The sequence below is a fragment of the Fundulus heteroclitus genome, chromosome 2, assembly GCF_011125445.2.
Source record: "Fundulus heteroclitus isolate FHET01 chromosome 2, MU-UCD_Fhet_4.1, whole genome shotgun sequence".
Taxonomy (NCBI): Eukaryota; Metazoa; Chordata; class Actinopteri; order Cyprinodontiformes; family Fundulidae; genus Fundulus; species Fundulus heteroclitus.
Window position 1 is genome coordinate 8,521,342 of NC_046362.1, and position 8,074 is coordinate 8,529,415.

Here is an 8,074-nt window from a genome sequence, read left to right on the forward strand (position 1 = left end):
GTCCATTAATAAGAATCAGCGTTTGCCTGATCCAACCTTATTTACCCCTCAGATAAGAACTGGTCCTTTCATATGTGAATATATGGAAGCCCATTTCCGCCGCTCTGAAAGATGAATGTCATAATTATGATATAACCAAGTCATAATTATGAGATACTATCTCATAATTCTGAGTTAGTATCTCATAATTATGACCTAGCTGTCTCATAATTATGAGATAAACCTTTTTTTTTCTTCATCAGAGTGGCAGAAATGGGCTTCCATACCTGCTGCCTTTCAATAACCCACAGAGAAAAAAACCAAAACAAAAGAAAAAAAGAAGAAGAAACTGAGTGTGGGCACACTACCCCTGCACCATCGGAACACACCCCTTGGATCAACCAGTTTAACCCGACTTCTTATTTCTCCTTGGACTTGTTGCTTCTTCCATGCTGACTGGCCTTTCAGCCCACGTCAGCGCATCCAGCTCATACAATTCAAAAGGCAGTTCTGCGTTATAGTAAGGAAATGTGTATAAACTTCTGAAATTGAAGTAAAAAAAAAAAAATCTCCTATCCTGGCACTTAGCCAGTAAAAATAAAGTTGGTAATATGAACTGACCTAAAACAGGAAAATTTTAGTCTGATTCAACGCCTGACTGTAAAAAAAAAAAAAAGTGACTTGTGAATATTTGCTTTCAGCAGGTTTTGGTCGTGATCTGTATCTCTGACCGTCAGCGAATAAGACCTAGGTCAGAAAATCAACGGCTTCACTTCAGCTCCTTCCTCTCAGCCGATTGGAGCAACAGCCTCATTACTACAGATGAAAGCCCAGGGGTCTGATTTATTAAACATTGTGTAAGATGTAAAAGTCTGCCCCAAAAGCGGAAAACGGCATGCGCCAAAAAAGCAATGAAAGAAAAAATCAGAATTTATAGAACCGTGTGCACCACACCAACGCACAGTTTTCCTTTATAAAACCCCAGTTGCACCTGAATATTTGCGTACCTGATCCTCTGCACCCCCAGATTCAACCATAAATGGTCAATGCAAAGCACCTCATGAGTGGCAATGTGTATTTTATCTAAATGAGTCAGCTGATTGGTGGTTTTTTCATCGTTAACAATGGCAACCGCGAAGAAAAAGCTATAAAAAACTGCGAAGAGAACGTCCCAGTAAGTAAGCCCTTTGTCAATGTGTCTGTCAGAGGTAGAAACACACCCTCTTCAGTTGGCAGGTGGCGAGGAGGAAGAGTGGAGAGTCTGGGCCATCCCTGGCACCAGTCATCAGGATGGCCGCTGATGAATGTCATTCTGCAGAACCAGAGAGGAACAACTGATGAACTGGAGGAAATGAGTACAGTGATGAATCACTTGTGTGACGTTATGTCTGACGTGTCAAACGCATTCAAAGAACTTGCTAAAAAGCGAGCCGTACTGCATGTCTTAAACGTTGCGTAACATCCTCGCCCATGTTCAAGTTCTGGGGAAGGAGGAAGTGGAGGCCAGGATGTGCAGCACACCAGACACCTAGGCGACCTTACGCGCCTTCCTCGGATAAGAGTTTCAGCTGCAGGGACTGGGAAAATTGGTCCGAGTTGAGAGAAAGACGAACGGGTCTAAATGCAGTGATGTTGTCAGGCTGCCTGTGACTGGAGACCGCGATGGAGGTTCAATTTCCAGGCGGTCAATGACCCGAAGCAGGCAGCCAAAGCAACACTCGGGCGGTTTAAGGGGAAAGATTTAAATGTGTTGGAATGACCTAGTCAAAGTCCGGACTTCAATCCATCTGAGAATCTCGGGTTAGGCTTAAAGATCGCCGTTCACAAGGGAACAGAAAGGAGCCGGAGCAGCTTAGCCTTCAGGAATGGACAGAAATCCCAGAGGCCAGATGAGGCGAGCTCACACAGACTGACCCAAAGCTACTCCAAAGGTGGTTCTACAAAGTCCTGACTTTAACAAGGGTGACCAGTTATGCATGCTTAAGTATTTTCTTTTGTTTCCGTCACAATAAAAATCTTAGCTCATCTCCAGAGTTGACTGCATGCCCTGTAAAAGGAAATGGTTCAGACTCTCAAACAATCCATTTTAATTCCAGCTTTTGAGGCATGAATACTTTTCTGGTTCTTGGCCAGTTGGGAGATTAGCAAAATAACTTCTGTTTGCTGTAAATGCCAAAATATTTTAGAGAACTCGAAGGTTTGCACACACACACGTGCTTTAGTATTTGGCAGAATTGCCTCTCCAGGTGTATGATCTGGATCCAACATTTTGGAAATGGCTGGACTTTGGCCCATTGAGAGCCTGCTGACAGGACTGACGCAACGTCACACGACTGTGCGTGAGAGCCGCAATCAACAAAAACAACACACAGGCTTGAAATATTTCACAGATACTTTGAAAAATAAGTGACAAAATCATTTTGCGCCGTATTTACATTTTTTTTAGATGTACCTGTAGGTCAGCAGAGGTACCAGAGGACCTTACCCCTAAAGCATGGTGTAGAAACAACGTACCCCAGTGCTGCGGTGTTTACCCAGACTGCACTGCGTTGTGTTCCCTTTTCAGCTCGGTTGCTTCCACGGCTTTGTTCTTCATCTTAGTGACACACTCCACCTTCTTTCTTAAACTCAACAGTTGAGAGGTGCACACGGCAACTTGCAGGAAACCCGTGTCTATTTTTAGGAAGCAAAGGAAGGCTTTTAGACGTTGAGCTGTCAGCTGAAGGGACAAGTGAAGAGCGGAGGTTAGATTCAGAGGATTATTTGGCTCAGACGACACGGTTTTCCATATTTAGCTGCAAACTAAATGGTAACAAATTTCTTCGAGCTTCACCTAACTGGTTTAATCTCATTCATAATCTCTCCTATGTCCTCTGAGTGGATTTACCAATACTAATATAGAAAATCCCACGTTTTCCACATATGCTGAAACAGGCCTTCAGTTATGAAGCAGTCTGTAATTTTATTAGTGTGTTAGGCAGCTACCACTGAAACAAGAGCGCTTCACACAGCATGCACTGTATTAAAAGACAACATATTTTTTGTCGTCACGTCAAATCAGACTCAGACTTTTCCGGTTCTTGCCCAGTTGGGATTGGCAAAATTATTTCTGTAATGCCAGAATATTTTAGAGTAGTCGACAGTTTGCATAGATTTCCTTAGCGTTTGGTAGAATTGCCTCTCAAGCTGTATGATATGGGTCAAACATTTTGGAAATCCTTCTCGTTTGGCTGGATTTTGGCCCATTGAGAGCCTCCTGAAAGAAACTGTGTATCTGGGTCAGGGTTGTGGGGTGCCTAGCTCCCACGCACGCCCTTTCAGCTTTGCCCATTAGCTTTTCTGCAGCACTGTCCTCAGATCCTTGTGATAGCCTCTTCAAAACACCAACTTTCTTGCTCTTAAGTCACTTTCTAACTAATCTGGCGACGTATTCGGGTCAGTGTCCATTTGGAAGACTCACGTATGCCCAAGCTTCAACCTCTAGAATTACGCAGCATAGTGCTTGGATGCTTAACCTGTTCTCCTCCAGCTATCATTATGGCCTAACACTTCAATTTTAGCTTAATCAGACAACAGGTCTTATAAAAATAAACGTATTTTTTCACTCAGTGTACTGGCAGGCCATGATCTGTTTTTTTTAAGGTTGCCTTTGGAGTAGTGGCTTCTTCCTTGCTGAGTGGCCTTTCAGTCTCTTTCAGTGCATGTCAGTAAATTGCTCATGTTATTGTTGATACCACTCTCTTACCGACTTCAGCCAGCATTGTCACATGGTCTTCTGCATTTGCTGTGAGATCCACACGCTTCCCACCAAATGAATGATTGCTTGACATTCCCACTGTGTTTACACTGTTTAAATGTGGCAAGTTATACCTGATTATACGGCTTCAATTTGGTTTCTTCCTGATACTTTGCCTTGCAAAGCCCTGACATCATTGTCTGGGTTTTTCCCAATAGTTTAAACGTCTCATAATATTAGCGTATGTTAACTTCAGAGGTGTTCTTCTACTATTCTGCCTTTTAACATGTAATTTGGGTAATACAAAGCAATTCACACCAGGAAACGTTTGGTCCGATTTAATGTCTGACAGTGAGAACAATTTGTGTAAATATCTGGTTTCAGCTGTACACATCTTAAAGTAAATCCCACTGATTTAGTTCTAATATTAACAACGTTAAAATGTTGCAGTAGTGGGTAAAGTCCTTACAGAGATGAAAAACAAATGAATAACTAATTAAATCTACCAATTCTTTATGTAGACCAATATAGAGGTGGTTCTCAGCTGCCCTAACTTTGTTATGTTTCATTTTGGCCTTGAAATGTGTATTTACTGGATTTTTTTTTTATTTATTTTTTTTTTATTAAACATTGTAAAATGTTGTCATTCACTTGACTGAGCAGTCAGGTTTGGGAGTTGTAGTACTATTGTATTGTAAGGACCTGTTGACTACCAGAGATCCCGTAGGAGAAGCAAGCCACCATGGGGGCCAACGGTGCCATTAGACTTTTCCAAGCCTCCTGGGTGGACAAAATCGATTCGTAGATTTGAAAGATTCCGTCAGGCGAGCGACCTCGCTTGAAGCCCCGAGGAAAATCAGGGGAATCCTTTAATTTGGTCCATGGGAGACAAAGCTGACACTTTAAGAAGCCAGAAACACAGCGATACAGACAAGCTGGATTATTCCAAAGGAATCGTTCTTCGTTGTGAAGGAAAATATCATGTAGGGACGTGCACAATTTAACAGGCGAGCCATGAAGCTGGAGAGTCTGTTGAAGCTTTTATTCCTGCCCTGCATGCATTAGCTGAGCATTGCAGCTATGGTGCGCTGCAGCTTGAACATATAAGAGAAAGGATAGTAGCGGGACCGGATGCTCTCTGAACGCACGCAGATGGTTGAAGATTTGAGCTTTAAAACAGCCATTAATGTAGCAAGCCGATCTATGGAAATTAAAACACAGCAAAATGCCCTGAGGACCCCATATGCCACAGGTGGATGTCAGCTGGGTGGACATTGTGTTTAAAGGTGGAGTGAGACAACCCATACCCAAATTCAACAAAGAGCAAAATAAGTAAAGATGAAACGTCAGTATCATGAATGTGGAGACAAGCAACATTCTCACAGACCAGAACTCATCAGTGAGGCAGACACCTTGTCTACTTTTAAGACTAGGCTTAAAACATTCCTTTTTGACAAAGCTTGTAGTTACAGTGGCTCATGTTACCCTGAGCTACCTCTATAGTTATGCTGCTATAGGCTTAGGCTGCTGGAGGACATCAGGGTCTATTTTTCTCACTCTGCTGATTTCTACTGTTCTCCAGTGTGCATTGTGTGCTGTTATTTCAACTTTTAACTTTTTGTTGTCTTTTTTTCTCTTTATAGTAGGTACACCTGGTCTGTCATTATGTTAGCTGTGCCATTATCCAGGGAGGCAGATCATCTGCCATTACCATATAACATAGAAAGGATTCCTGGATCAATGTGTGCTTCTGTGCTTGTTGCGTCTCTGCTCTGTCTTCTGTAACCCCCAGCCGGTCGAGGCAGATGAGCGTTCACACTGAGCCTGGTTCTGGTTCTGCTGGAGGTTTTCCTCCCTGTTAAAGGGGAGTTTTCCTCTCCACTGTCGCTTTATGCATGCTCAGTATGAGGGATTGCTGCAAAGCCATGGACAATGCAGACGACTGTCCCTGTGGCTCTACGCTCTTTCAGGAGGAGTGAATGCTGCTTGTGAAGACTTGATGCAATCTACTGGATTTCCTTGGATGGGAGGCTTTTTTCACGAATATGTCTGTGTGGTTTGATTGAATTTGACTTTGTAAAGTGCCTTGGGATGACGTGTATCATGAATTGGCGCTATATAAATAAAATTGAATTGAATTGAAAAGTGAGTGGCCTGCAAACGATGTGTTGATGTGTTGGACTGTGTCATGGAAAGCTTATCCTTGAATGCCACATGTATGGACCCACTTGGAGATCAGTTGAAAGCAGACAGCGCGTGTTCTCGTGTAATGACTCTGTGCATGGAAGGGTGGCAGGCTCACGCAGGACAAGAACCCACACTGAGAAACTACTGGCCTGAACAAGCTACCCCCCTTGATACCCTCTGCGCTGCCAAATGATGTAGTCATAAACACATGAAGTACATCAAGGGGTGGTCCAGTGCAGAGAAGGTGCTCGCCAGGCTGTGTTGGGGCCGTGTCTCAGTCGGCAGGTAAATTACATGGTTCTCAGCTGCAGGACCTGCATGCTAGAGAGGCGCAACAGCAAAGAGCCACTGATGCAGACAGAGAAACCTGATAGGCCATGGAAAAAGACAGGATCAGATCAGTTTGTTTTTGAAGGGAAAAACGTATTTACTTGAAGATGATTATTACCCTAGATTCACTGAAACACATTACTAGCAGCCCAAAGTTCCCACGAATAATGGAGAAGCTGATCGTGCAGTCCAAACTGTGGAAAAACCTTCTGAAAAAGGCAGAAGACTGCGATCTGGCTCTGCTTGCGTGTAGAGACGCCCCCCTGCAGAGCGATTCCAGTCTGCCGCAGCTGCTCGTAGGCAGACCTCTTCAAACCACAGTGCCAACAATTTCTTCACTGCTTTACCCTGTGCTTCCCGACAGCATCACACTCACTGCAAAGGAGAACGAGAAGGGAAGGTTGGATGAGAAAGACTACGAAACTCGTACCAAAGTTTTGAGTGCGCCACGATCAGGAGAGAAGGTTATGGGTAACCGACTGAAAGTGCCAGGAGCTGTGATCCAGATACATAACCCTCTAAGAGCTGATGTGATGGTAACCCATTAAGGGCTGGTGAGACGCAATCAACATCTGCTGGTACTCTTCTCAAAGCTTAACCGAGATAAAAGTTTTCAACAGCAGCAGCAGTTGTCAGAGGCAACCGCAGAGGAGGTTCCAGCAACAGCAGCGGGAAACTTTCTGGTCTACCTGTTCAGCCTCCTACTGTCAGAACGAGACCTGGAAGAGTTAGAGTTAAAACCAAAAGACTTGAACTTTGATGACAAGTTAAAAAAAACAAGAGATTAACTACAAACCAATGTTATCAAAAATAAAGCACATTTATAGATAGATAGATAGCTTGGGTAGAAATTCAAACTCTTCAAACTCAAACTCAATATCTACTTATCTCAAAAGCCAAGTTGCTCATTGTTCCCCTTGTGGGTTCACCTCCACGATACAGTTACGATGAATATAAATGTTTTAACAGAATTAACAACTTTACTGTGTATTTTTGCCATATGGGAACATTTCTCAGTGGTAAGTTAATTTTTATAAATGGACTGAACTATATAGTGCTTTTTCCAGTCATAATGACCACTCAAAGCGCTGTACACTAGAGCCACATTTACCCAATCACACTCACAGTCACCCTATGCTCTTCCCTGCTCTTAGATAGAAAACTAAGATTAAAGTAACTGAAATGGGCTGAAACTTCAAGAGCCTGGTAGAAAGTGCAGACCCGCAGCTTTTGTTTTCTTAAAAAGATTTATTGTCTTATCCTTCAAAATTAAACTGACACACCAACCATTCTGCCGACTGTAAAATTTTTAATGGTAATATTTGGACACATCTACAGGCTAGTAATAAGTACCAAGATAGAGCAAGGATTTAAAAAGACGTGGTTTCTCATGTCAAGGTTTTAAGAAATTACACTTTAAAACCACTATATTTTCCATCATATCCCTCCTTCTGCATAAAGTTATTTTCAGGTGTCTGCCACTGCTAGGGCGACTGGGGTTTTCTCCTGCTGGATGGACCCCACCTGTTGCTGCACACTTTCAATCAAGTGGCTAAAACACTAATTATATTAGTCTTACAAGGACAGGTTTGGTGTTTGGTAATATTGCCAGTTGTGAAAAATACAAACTCAAGGCGTGAAAACTAAAGGATCAACCCCCTCCCCTTAAATAAAGAATAACATTCTTTATTTAAGGGGAGTATATAACATTCTTTATATAACGGGTCTATCTAAAAATCAAATGCAGCAACCATGTGATTGCAGAAAAACAATACATTTTTAGTATTAACCTAAGAGGAATACCCACAAATCAGTTCCCGCCAAGAGACTGAAACGCACCGG